We start from the raw sequence: 12989 nt of genomic DNA on the forward strand, positions 1-12989 counted from the left end.
ATGAGACTTTTAAGGAGCTATACCATCAACTAGAGAGTATGAGAACAAAGCTGTATGACAAAATCCCTTACAAAGTTCATAGAAACTTTGGAGAATTCAACTATTTAAAAGAAAGTCTGTAGGAGTTGATGCATAATGTGAAGTAGAATATAGAATTTCATATAATACAGCAGAATTAAGACCTCACCCTCTGCTGAAATGCTTCTAGCCAATCCTTCACCTTCCATTAAAAAGAAAGCTTATAATTTTCTGTCCTATCCCCCACTGTTGAAGTTGTCAACTGGCATTACACTTGAATAACAAAGAAACAAAAACATACCCGTTGGTAAGAAACTTGCATACTGCAACTTCCCAGCGTGGGCAGGATTAGTCATGGATCCTAATTGAAATACTAATTGACATATTTATACCATCATATAAAATCCATTCAATACAGTGACAATAATGTTCTTATCTAAAATAGCTGTAGCATCCACATGGAGAACAGTGACAGACTGAAAGTCAGCCCCACACTTTTCTTTTAGCCTAGTAGGAACATTTCAGGTTCTTTATTTTTCAGTTTTTATAAAATATGGTAGCTACAGACTACAGATTAAATGGTTACCAGACTACAGTGATCAGAGCAGAAGAAAAATAATTGCCTTCCAGAAAACTTAATAATCAGCAGAGTAAGAGGCCAACATACTCTTGCCCCTTCCTTTGGCTCCAACATTGTCCTTCTGTAGTGGAAAGGGAGTTTATTTACCAGCGGAAGCAAAATCATTAATCACAGAATTAAGTTATAATGTACCTTATAACTGGCTTTATTCATAAGTAACTGAATCTGGAAATGAGGTAGGTACAAAGAGCATGGGGTCAGCTTTCAGAAATCTCAGTCCACTATTAAGTGCTCCACTGCCAAAGGAAACTACACCACCAAAATGTGCTGTAATCATACATGAAAACAGAGGATAGACTTGTGCTTACAACCCAATTCTTTCTGCCAACTTCTCTGTACAGAACTGTGTTATAGTAAAAGTAAATATTAGTGTCTCAGGCATGACTATTGCTTTGAATTGCTGTGTGTTTCAAACATATTTAGCTTTATTGCAAAAGCTTTCTTTTTTGGACCAGAAAAAAAAAAAATCCTTTAATATTCCAGGTGCCATGAAGTTCAAATGTGCTCAAAGGGAAAAACCCAGCAGTATGAGTGAGTAAAGCAAAGGACAGTGGCCCAAAGGAGAAAACAGGACTAGACAGAAAGAAACAAAATCAGAGACAGATGAAGGGATTTTAAATGGTGGGTGGAAAAAAAGGGGAAAACTACAATATGCATCTCGTACCCACAAACTCCTCCACAAAACTCACGCAAGATGGATGGAAATGCTGCAGATGAACAACTTTATTGTGTTTTGCATGAAACTATTGGGGAAATTTTAAGTGAAGTGAAAAAAAGAAGAAGGAGATAAAACAGGAACAAGAGGCACAGAAAACCACTGTGACTGTGAGTTAAAACCCCAGCAATCCCACATTCAGGAAAGGTGGAGAAGAGAGAGAGGTGGTGAAAAGGGCTGTCTGTTCAAATGCCACAAATAATTGGCAGCTGCCAGATCTAATGTGCTCTCTGCTGCCCGCGAAGTGGCAGCTTGGACCACCAGCCATCTCCTGGGCACTCACAGTGAACGCTGCTGTGACACATGCATTAAACACGAGAAAAGTGAATTAGACTCTGAGACCCAGGGTCCATCGTTGCTCAGGCTGCTGCATAAAACGATCAGGACCAAGAGCAATGCCAGCCAACCCAGGTAGCAGGGAAGCCCTGCCTGCCCCAGCACGTGTCTCTCCTACACAGAGGAGAGCAGGGGATGGTGCCAGCCTGGCTGTGACCTTCTCTTCCCCTGAGCCCAGGAACCCCAAACACTCTCCATCCGTGAGCAGCTTTTGCAGACAAGTTCTTTCCTTGCTCTTGTCATAAGCTGCATGGGACAGTGTGGACTTAGCAGACTCCAGCTTATTAATCGTTTACAACAATTAGCTAGGGCACCTAAGTCTTCAGACACCTTGGTTACGTGTGTGACCCAAGTAGAGTCTCATACATATTCATGCCACTTCACCCACACACTGAGAGCTGCTTCCCCAGCCCTCTGCCCGGCTCCTTCACTCTGGCACACACCGGGTGAGGGGAAGGAAGTTTCCTCTCACATTTCATTGAAAGCAAGCATTTGCTGTGGCCATAATTCATGCAGTGGAAATGCAGAAAAAGCACATCTGAGAGGGAAGCACTAAACCGGCCTGGCCAAACCTCACTTGTGCCCTAAGAGGTAGCGCACAAGAGAGAGACCATGCTGGATACTTCTCTGCAGTCACCTGGCTTGGTGAATTAACCACAGTGCTTTACTCAGAAGCATCTCACTTCGAGTAATAACAGACTCACCCCATAGGGCCACCTATGAGATGACTCCTCTTTTCTTAGCTCCTTAATAATATATGATTTTATCTTGCACTGTGGTGGAGCTGTAGTGGCACCACCTCCAACATCAGCCACACTCATGGGGTGGTGAGGGCAGCGCTGGGGTATGACAGAGGTGCTGGGTCAGCTCCTCAGAGTGCATACCCCTCAAGGGAGCTCAGATGAGCCTAAAATCTACAAGCAAACCCAGTCCCCCCATTTTGTGGCTACCCAAAACCCAACGGATGAACCTAGAATCCACTGTTGCAATTACCAGAGCAGCCTGTCACATTGACCTAGTGGCTCTGGTGAGCTTCAGAGCACCTGGGGCAGCTACCTGGGACCCCAGAGCAAGAGCCTGAAATGTGTCACGACATCTCCTAGCACGTTGTAAGCTATGACTAGTAAAACTCAATCTCTCAACAACTTAATTCAACTACTCAGCTATCTGCAGCTAGATTTCTTCCTCTTTTGTCTGGTTTTTGTTTTGTAATTTTTTCCCTTTCTGTTGCTGCAATTTTGCCTGTTATGGGAACTTTGCAGAAGAGAAAAATAAACAGATCAGTGTTTGATGTTGTGCTTTCTGTTTAGAAGTTTGTTTTCCTTTCTTCTTCCATTGCATCAATATTAACATGTTGATTCATAAGCAAAATAAATAAAGTCTATAAATATATTATTTCTTTTTTTAAATCCTGAAACCTGAAAGTTACAGTTCCCACAGCAACTGCACGATGTGCACATACATTAAAGGCAAGGATATTACCACCCAAGGCAGCAATCAAATATGCATGAAGGACTTATGTCTGGCACTTGGAGGACTGTGCAAGTTCGACAACCCAGAACCATGAAGCACCTCAGTTCTGTCCATGTCAGTTTGATGCGAAGAAAAGATCCTGGAGACGTCAGTCCCTATGGGCACAGTGGAACTGGATATTGCCATGGGCAGAAGTGCTTATGGAATAATAGTGTGATGGTACCTTTACAGTTGAACTAACTGGCCTCAAAAATGTGATGTCACTCCAGAGCTAAAGATGCTCTGGATAAAATAATTACTGTTAATTAGCCAAAATCCACAGCCAGAAGGTGTCATAACAACCAAAGCATTATGAACAGATAGCATTATTCACAGTCCTGACGATCCTCAAATGCTGTGAGTGAATTTCTCACAGTTTGATTGAACAGGAATGAGGAGTGCTCTGTACATTGTTGGAGAAGTTCATGCCATCTATTCACTGTATCTTTTACAATCCATGAAATGATTTAATTGAATAAAAGGATGCTCAGCTTCCTGGTTTCTGTATCTCCACCAGCTACTGGCTAATCAAAGTTTATTTTTCTAGGTCATGAATTTGGCATCCCAGCAGCTAACCATCCCCGGCACTGTCAGCTGGGATCTAAGTTCGCACCGTTGACTGCTCCCTTATAACTGACGTTCTCTTCTCTGCACCTTGCAATTTTAAGCTCAGATTTTCAAACAATGTACGCAGTGCTGTCATTGTACCCTGAGCCAGGATTTCTGGCATCTCCCCTAGCAAGTCTAATGTTGCTTGGTAATCAAATGCTTGCCTCCCGCTGGCTAATGAAAACCAGCCCAGAGACCCCAGTTCTCTGTGAGGTGCCTTGAGAGAAGAATAGTGAATTAAGATTTAAAAATTTACCAGTATAGATTATTTTCTCTTCCATGGTCTATTATATAAAATAGATACTGTAGGCATCAGATTTCAGTGATAAAAAGAGAAACAGCATGCCATCAAGAGACTAAATGTCTTAGTAGTATTAATCTCTTATAATCTATTAATTAAAAGAAACTGGAGGATTCCAGAATTTGAAGAAAATAACAGTTAGCATGTTTAACTGTAAGCAGCTGGATATTTTATTGAAAAAAATGGGCAAGTGGTTAAATGTCAAGATGGGACTTTAAATACTTTTAAGCATATCTAGCCCAGGTATCTTCCTGAACAGGTACCAGGCTGATTAAAAAGCAATTTCTTTGTGATTTTATTGCAAATGTAGGAAGTGAAAATTAAGACATCATGTGCACACAGAATTTTAGCCAACTTAATCTTTCTACTACTTGACTGTCTTTTGGATTTGGCTGTTCACTTTGTGTTGTCAACAAATATAAGTCTGTAAATCTGAAAACTGTTTTTTTTATTTTAAAATGAGGAAATAAATAAATTACGGAAATAAATAAATTCACATTGGGTTGAGAATCAAGGACAATTAGTTTGTCTTGTTGATGTAGCTTCTACTGTGAATAATGTACAGTTTAGATTTTTCCTTTATGTTAGCTTTGAAATTAAAGTCTAGAATGCTTCATAAAAGCTATGCCTTTGTCTTTGAGGCTTGCAGCAAAGTTTTTTGGTTTTAGGTGGAATATGGACAATGATGCTGTGAAAAACAAAGAGCTACACAGAAATCACTATTACAAATATGCCATGTACACACACAAACACATTTTTTCCTCATGGACACCAAGAGAGAAGAGCATGTACAGTAACTCAGTATCTCTTTCTACATTTTCATGGTTGATTTTTCAAATTATTAGTGTTTAGGTACCATGTGTGCATTTGCAGACCATCTCAACTGCAATATTCCTACCCAGGCAGTATTCCTGCAGAACACATACTGGAGAGAGAATTTATGATCCAAAGGGGAGAGCTATTTTGAATTGTCACCTTGAACTTGCACGTAAGAATGGGGTTTTGCATTATCTTCTGTATCCCTTATATTTAGCATCAACATGTGTGACATTTTGTGAGAATACAAGAGCCTATGGTCTGTTTCTGTAAAGAATATATCAGATTTGTTTTGTTAGAAATAAGTGTGATTAGCATAAATTTACCTTAACAACAGTAACAAAATTTGAAGCACCATCATTTCTGTGGAGCAAATTTCAGCTGCACTGTGAAATATGCCTTTTAAAACACTATTTTTTTTTTCTCTGAAAAGCAGCAGGTATTTCAAGCCAGATAATTTTTCAAAAACGTTCCAGGATTTCTTACGGATATTAATTTCTGTTTAAGCATCTCCAAACTTTGGCAGAAAGACAAGTTTCATTTTTCTTTAACAAGTCCTTTGGTTGTGCAGATGTTGTAGCCAGATTGGCATTTTACTGTAACAGTTAACTCAACTTAGGGAAGGATGTTGTTATTTAATATTCTGATTCTGTGTCACCTTTTGAACCTTAATTTATAGGTGATGTATTTTATAGTTAGCATTCCATAGAAGTCTGCAAAACCTATTAGATTATTATGTTCTCTGCCAATGAAAGTCTGATTGTTGTTCTAAATAAGTATCTTCAAAAGTATGAACATTAAACATTGTGTAAAAAGTCCATTTTATGTCCCATTTCCAAATGGATACATACATTTTGATGACACCTCTCTAATTTACCTCCTTTATTAGCCTGATTTAAAAGCCTGCTGAAATGAGTGGAAAATGAAAACTCTCCTTAAGTGACGTTGAAGCAGTTTTCAAATTGTTACTTCACATTGGTTCCTTATTACACTTGGGAAAAGCTGTATTTTTCCCCCACTTTCCATTTTGCCTTGTCACCAGTATTTTGCCTAAAGATCGGGAATCTGTCTTAACACTTTTATTACCTCGAGCATCTGCACTAGTAACAGCCCATGAACTGCAACAGTTCATTTTTAGTTCAGAAAAAGACCTTCTGACTTCTCAAAATACATTTGATATTCCTATGAAACGGAGTGTGGCCTTTACCCTGGGCAATGTACCTGTCTCTCTAAAGTCAGTTTTGGCTGTGTTGGGAGCGATCCACAGGAGCTGTCTTTTTTTCTCCTCCACCCATTCAGCAGATAATCTAGGTCAGTGGGTTTCATCATCTTTTCCAGTGACTGTTGAGGGTTTGTGTGTGACTTCTCGAAGTAGTAAAGAAACCCAAACCTGCTCCCAGCTAGTCAACTTTCACTATACAGGGCTCCGCACCCTCAGTGGGATGTATCTGGGAGATCCACTTCTCCCCAGAGCACTACCCTGGCTGTAGCTGACTCTGCGGGAGTGCTTCCTCCAGCCTTGGCGTCTGCTGTCGGCTGATGCACAGCTGATGAAGTTATCATATTTAAGCTGCCAGTTTTGGCAGCTGTCTTCTGTAATTCAAAGACAGACTTTGAATTTGGGGTTTCAGATATTTGACCAGCAGTAATATAAAATGACAAGCCATCGGTATAATTGTATCATAACACTCATGACAACTAACATTTTCAAAGAGCACATCAGAATCTTTACATCCGAAAGAACTAGTGGGCATCAGAGTTGCAAAGCACGCTTAGTTTTAATAGCTGATTTTGCTGGAGCAGCCAGACTTACCATGATCTCAGGGAATTTGGTTTTACTTCAGCACTTTAGTAAGTATTGAATCTATCCCAAACACAGAAAAATAACATTCTTGCTGCAGACAAAGCAATCTTATTGAAAGAGGATATTTGCATTCCAGACCCAAGCTTTTCTGCCAGAGGAAATCCCTGTGGGATTTTCTGGCATATGAAAGATGGAGAATGAGAGCCGTGCTGGAGGCACATCGGTCGGGTTACATACAACGAGGTGTTACAATCCCAGGCAGTCCCAGACTGACTGACCCCAGGGGAGCTCTCCCTGCCTCTGGTGCCTGCTTTCCTGGGGTGGGTACCTCGTTTTGTCTGGGTGAGTGGCTTCCTCTCCCCTTCCTTCCCCCTCCTCAGGTTTGGACCTGCAGCAGCTCAGGTCGGTGCTCCCCAGCTGCTCCACAGAAGGGGACTCCACGATACACTGGTCATTAGATACTAGCATTTATCTGTTCTGTGGCATCTCTTCTTACTCTTCTTACCTCTGATCCTTCCTGCCAGGCTGTCGGGCATGCCAGCTGACTGTATGATCCTGGGGCACAACCGTCAGTTTAAGTTCAACAACACCAGTACCCTATTTTGACCAAAATCAGGTCAATCCAATGTTCAGAGTAGCAAAACCTGAGAAATCTTGGGATGAATATGGTTGAGTGAACTTAGAAGTTTATATTCAGTTACTGCTATCAGAGTTATCAGCAAAAACTTGCTCAAGGGGAAACAGCACACACCAATAAGTGTGTAAACAAACAAACTCACAGCCCTTAGAAATTATGAGAAAAAGAGAGCTCTAGTGCTACTGCAGTCCCTAGCCAACCCTGACTCTTCTGAGGCTCAGAAAATAGCAGCTTCTTGCCTTAAATACTTGTTTGTTCTTGCAGGGATTTAGGGAAGCTTCTATGCAGATTCGGAATTGGACCCACTATTCATCCTTGCAAATTTTAAAAAGTCTTTTAGAAAGCCAAGCTGAGAGAAAAACAGCTAAAGGTTTCTTATGTGGCAGATAGCTTTCTGTTGCACTGCAGTAAAATGCTTGGTGCTCAGTGGAGCTAAATTAATAAACTTTTTTATGATGGCTTGAAGTTACGGCTGCTATATTCTGGAGTAGACAGATAATTGGAGTGGTCAGAGTTGTATCTGCATCGCTGTGAAATTGATGTAATAATTCTGGACCAGAAATTATCTAAATTTAGGAGAAAGCATGAGCATATGCATAATATATCTTCCTGAATTCTACTGAGACCTCTGGGGAATTGGATTGTGAGTTAATAAACTGTTAATTAAAATACGCATGACAAGAAAAAAAAATTATTCATTAACTTGGTCTATTGACAGCTTCCATGATAAGGTAAACAACAGTCTATAATCATTAACAGATCGTGCAGAAATCTGCATGGGTTTGCTTATATGAGTTCTAATAGAGCCATTGAAAAGGAATTACAAACACAGACAAAAAGGACATAGTTCTCATATGCCACTTTTTATAGTGTTGATTTGTATTTTGATTCCTTTTGCAGTGAAGGTTGCTAAGAATTATGGCTGTCTGAGGGTCAACAAATTTCAGAAGGAACTAGCCCTCTCCATTGGCCTGAAAAAATCCCAGAACCTTGAGCTTTGAAATTCGTGACACCCATACAGAAAAGTATCATTTGCTGTGATTTATTCTGACAGTTACATTATTGGGTGCATGTTAACCAGGACGAATAGCTGTACAGGGGAGGAGTACAAGGAGCTCCAAAGTATACTTTTAGAAACTTTCTCTGTGCAGTATGCTGGTAACAGAGAACAGGCAATGGCTTATCATAGGGTAAGATTTCATCAGCAAACTTGAATCAATCACTCCTGGCTTTACCAGCAGTAAGTAAGCGGACCATACCAAACGCCCACTGCCAAACCTTTACACCAGGCTGTTCCATCGGGCTCCTAAAAGCTGTAATTGCATAATAAGTTTGAATGCATGAAGAGCAGAAATAGCAAATATTAATGTGGTGTCACTGTAGTTTCTTCTCTTTCATTACTTCATCCTTCAAGGCCATTGTGTAATCTGGCACAATACAATACATCGCTTTATATTTCCTCTTGTACAAAATGTCCCTTTATGTCAAACTTGGTTTGCAGACATAGAGTCATAGAGCAATTCTTCTCATCCAGAGAAGTGGCGAGAGTGTGAGGCTGCTGGCACATCTCCAATACCATTGTTAACAATTATGACATGACTGTCAAACCTTATTATCAGCTTTTAGGAATCTCTGTGAGATCCTGTAAGCACAGCTGTTTGGCTTTTCTCTGAAACACTGCTCTTGGAAGGCAAGAGAAAAAAGGAATGAGCTTTCCCTTTAGGAGGAATCACTGAGTGCTTGCACAAAGCCACAGCAATCAGGTTTTTTGTGGGAGTCCACTCTACCTCTGGTTACGTTGAGGTCCTGTAGCTTCTTCCCCAGCCTTGTAACAGCTTGGTTGCTCTTCACATCCCTATGAGAGATATTTTGGCAAGTGGCCCACAGCAGCTAGCCAAGAAAGGATGCCACCCCAAATTGAAATTTCTAAATTGGAAAGGAGAGGGGAGTGGAAGAGGAGGGGAGGGTTGGGAAAGTCTTACAGTAACCTCCATTCCTTGTTTTCACCTGACCACACTGGTGCTTTCCACCCTGTAAGCCAGTACCTACCTTCTATGCTGACTGCAGTGAATCCTCCCTTGCCCTCCATATCACGCCTCATTTCACATTGTGGAGCCCTCTCTCATTGCACAAATTGGTTCCTCTCAGATAAAAATAAATGGGAAAATGTCCCCACAGGGGCACACCTAATGCACACCTTCAGGAAATACACATTCAGCCCATGGGATGAGACTAGCCCTGTTTTGTAGTAAAAAGCCCCGGGAATGTGTAGAGCCAGCATCAGGTCCCCCACACCAGCTACGGATCTGCCCTACCTGCTGGGGGGGGACACAGCACCATGGACCAGTACCCGTAGTGCTTAGCATGACAAAAGGCAGACTGTTGTGGTGAAAGAATAAGAAAATGGCGATCCTCGTGTGAAATGGTCATTTCAGAACATAAGCAAACATATCTATCATCATATTTTTTGTCACACTACATCCAAAGGGATATTTGACAAGAGGTTTGAAAGGCTGCAGTGAAGGCAGTGAAGTAGCATTGCAGTTACCTGCTGAGCAGAGAGGTAAATGTCTGCAGACGTTGGCAGTAGATGGAGAGTGATTATCACATGCATGTGTAAGCTCTGCTTATTTGCTTTGTATCACCACTGCTAATCTGCCACAGGAGAGGTATTCTGGAGTTTTAAGATAAGATGTTCAGCAGGTCTCTGTCTCACACTGTAATGGCACAAAAAATAATAGATATTACATTTCACATGCTGTTTCTTCAAGTCTGGAACATCCTTCTCCTGCTGGCCTTATCAAAACTCCCATTGTAATTGGCAAGTTTTCATTTCAGTGGGCATCTTGGGGGGGGGGGGGGGGAGGTTGGTCATTGATTTCTCACAACCGATTCAATCTTTTTACATGTCTGACTGCCCTAAATCACTACAAGTAGGAAACTATTTTCAAAATTTCTCAAGAGCCCTCAATGTATTGATTGAGTCTAACTTTGACTTCAGACATTAAATTCTTTCTTTTTCCTGAAAATAACAACCTCTAACCTTCTATAAGGCTACTTGGTTTTAGCTGGCAATCTGTTCATGCTTCATTTATTTATGCTCTTTTCAATAGTATTCAGATTAAACCTTTGATAGCTTGTTCAAAATTTCTTTATTATCTTTATCACATTTGCCAATGAAAGTTAATTTTATTTGAATTTTCTCTCTTTGTGTTGGTGAAATTACTAGCCTCAAACAGTTGTTGTATTTTGTGCTAAATAGTAGCATATTGCCTGTGTAGTCAGGTTTATAATTATTTCTCCTAGATTCCACTATCCCCAATTAAACTGCAAGAACTTTGAAACTTAGAAGTTAGTTAATGGGGAAAAAAACCTTCACTGTTGGATAAATCTTTTTAGTAATATCCTCCCTTGGCTTTATAAATATATCCTGAGAGTTAATGCAGTTAGCATGAAGATTAGTGACAATGTTTTACCTCATTTCCCCCAATCTATTACAGTGAACAGCTCTATTAGAATTGTAGATGTGGTCCATCACATTAAGGACCTCCTGTTTGGATTTTAAGTCCTGCAAGTGCTCAGCACACAGAAACACGCTTGGACTCTACAGTGTTCCAGAGCCAGGAGCCTGACAGGCTCAGACCCATGTATTTTGAAAAACAGATTAACTATATGGAGTTTACCTGGAGTACATGGAATAATTTAGAATGGAGCAAAGTGGCAGCAAAATATAGAGGAAAATTCTTTCTTTCAATTAGGCTAGAGACCCCAATCCTGTTGTAATGTCTTTGTCACTCAAAGTTGTTCTCTGAGTCATTATCTCAGCAGTTATTTGGGGAAAAGGGGGAATGCCTATTACAAATGGTACAAGGAACAGCCATTGAAGAAAGCCCTCCATGCAGAATAGAGAGACTTACGTTGGTCACATTAAATTTTTTTTGTGCCCACTCTTTTCAGTGGAGTTAAGCCAAATTGCAATTATCAGCTTTATATGCAATTTAACAAAGTAGATGTATTAAAAAAAGATTATTTGATTATTTTTAACAAAAAATAGAAAACATTGGATAGTCAAAGGCTTCTTGCAAGAGGAAAAATTATAAAATGGAAGATTTGTACAAAATAATTTGAAAATCTGAGGAAATACCAAGCTGTTTCAACAGGTAGCACTGGTAATTTTTGTGGTCTTAGCAGGACTACATGGTATAAGGCAAAACAGTCCTCATCACTGACAAAGGGTGACAATGCACATTGCTACATGTTGCTTCATAAGCAGAGCTCTTCCTCTTGTGGCTTTCTTTTATTCCATGTACTCCAATTGGATGTAGAATGCAACCATAATATTTCTTCTGTCAACAGCTAGTTAAACCTACTTGGAGAAAACACGCTTTCACCTTGCCAGTACGTGCACCTTGGCGCCACGTTCCTCCATTTCAGCACCAGTCAAGTCTCTGACATCTCTTAGCGTTACTGCGACCAGAGACCACCACAGTGGCATTATAAACAGCCGTGATATTTGAGCATGAGAATTATGTCATCTTCTAGATGACAGCTTCTCTGTGTTTAGCTTTGGGGATGTCACTCCTCCTTCTTAGTGCCAAGGCTTTCTTGACAGTTAATAATCAGATCTCAAAATGCAATAAAGCTATTGTGAATAATGCTAAAAAAGTGGCCAGTTGAAATCCAAGGCAGCAATTACAGCTTCAGCAAGCTATACTTTCTGCTCCTGGATCTGCAACTGGAAACCAAGGAGATTTCTCACAGTGCTTTGCTGTAACTTCGATAGGCTATGAGCACACACAAAAAAATAAAACTGTCAGAAATATGATAGCAACTTTTTTATGATAGTTTTTTTAAAACAACTCTGTGGAACTCAGACATTGAGCAGAAGTTCCTGAAAAGGAAGGAAGAAGCAGACCAATGATTTAGTTTCCTTCCTTTTCCCTTCATAATCACATTTTATTTTTTTATTTTGGATTAAATGTCATTTGAGTAATGTGATTTCTTTACTGTTTTTGTTTTGGTTTCAGGGTTTTTTGGCTTTTTTTTTTTTTTTTTTTTTTTAGATAGTGTTATTAAGTTGTGAGGTTTCATCAGGAAGGAAGAAAACCGCAAGGGCTGCAGTATTGTCCAGGGACTCAGAAGACACACATTTTAGTCTCTGCTGTGATTGCTGACAAACCTCTTAAACTCATATCCATTTGTATCCACTGTAACAGGAAAAAAACGTATCCTAGCGGTGAGCATGCATTGAACTATCTGTAACTTCAGAAAGTGAAGCAACTTTGGCCACTCGGGAAATTCTTTCCAGCAGCAAATCACACTATTTGTAGGAAGGTGGCATGTTGCATCTCTTAGTCCTCATATAATGAGGAGCTAGAGAGGATGCAGCATATTTTATGGCATTGGATGAACAGTGACTTGTGTCTAAATCACTTCCATCTCCTCCATACAGAACCAGATTTTGGAGAACATTCCTCCTGTATGCAGATCTGTGTATAAAGCAATGGCCATTGTTCAGGCGTAGTCCCAAAGGCTTGCGGGAGCCTTTACATGCAAATAAAAGATATGAGCACACACCGCCGTTTACAGTGCTCCCATTAT

Source organism: Strix uralensis, chromosome 10 (genome assembly GCF_047716275.1).
Source record: "Strix uralensis isolate ZFMK-TIS-50842 chromosome 10, bStrUra1, whole genome shotgun sequence".
Lineage (NCBI taxonomy): Eukaryota > Metazoa > Chordata > Aves > Strigiformes > Strigidae > Strix > Strix uralensis.